Consider the following 890-nt stretch of genomic DNA (forward strand, 5'->3'; position numbering starts at 1 on the left):
TGGCATGTGTTGCAATGTTAATATTTCATCATTGATATATAAACTATCAGACTGTGTGCTGGCTAGTAGTGGCTTTCAGTAGGCCTTTAAACAAGTTGAACAACGTATTGGGGTGTTACCATTTAGGATCAAAATGTCCTTATCTCTAACAAAAACCCATGGGCCGGGGCTATTATGATATTTTTCTCTTCTTTCCCCAAACTGATACAATATAATAACCATTGGTCCTCTCCAAGGTTCTCATAGTCATCATTGTCACCGATGTCCCACTGGGTGTGAGTTTTCCTTGCCCTTATGTGGGCCTACCGAGGATGTCGTAGTGGTTTGTGCAGCCCTTTGAGACACTAGTGATTTAGGGCTATATAAATGAACATTGATTGATTGATTAGCGCTCCTCTCATTTATGGTTCTATGGTGTTATTGATGAAGGTGGACCCCGACTTAAACAAGTTGAAAAACTTATTGGGGTGTTACCATTTAGTGGTCAATTGTACGGAATATGTACTGTACTGTGTTATCTACTAATAATATGTACTGTACTGTGCAATCTACTAATAATATGTACTGTACTGTGCAATCTACTAATACAAGTTTCAATCAATCAATCAAAAGCAGGCAGGGCGACATTAGCCGTTGACCACACTGCCACCTGGTGGTTTAATTAGTTACTGCGTCAGACCTCAGCTGAAGCAAAACTGCCATCTTTCATTTGTACTTTTTTGTTTTTAACTCCTTTAAGTACAAAATACACTTTTTAAACACGTTTTTTGTAGTTGTCTTTTAAAAAGTTTTTTATTTACTATTCGAAAGTACAAGTTTTTCGCTTCAATTCACAACAAAATGAGGAAAGCAAAGAAGAGGAAACGACCAGAGGAAGCATAGAAGACATG

Source organism: Nerophis ophidion, linkage group LG26, assembly GCF_033978795.1.
Source record: "Nerophis ophidion isolate RoL-2023_Sa linkage group LG26, RoL_Noph_v1.0, whole genome shotgun sequence".
NCBI classification, from domain to species: Eukaryota; Metazoa; Chordata; class Actinopteri; order Syngnathiformes; family Syngnathidae; genus Nerophis; species Nerophis ophidion.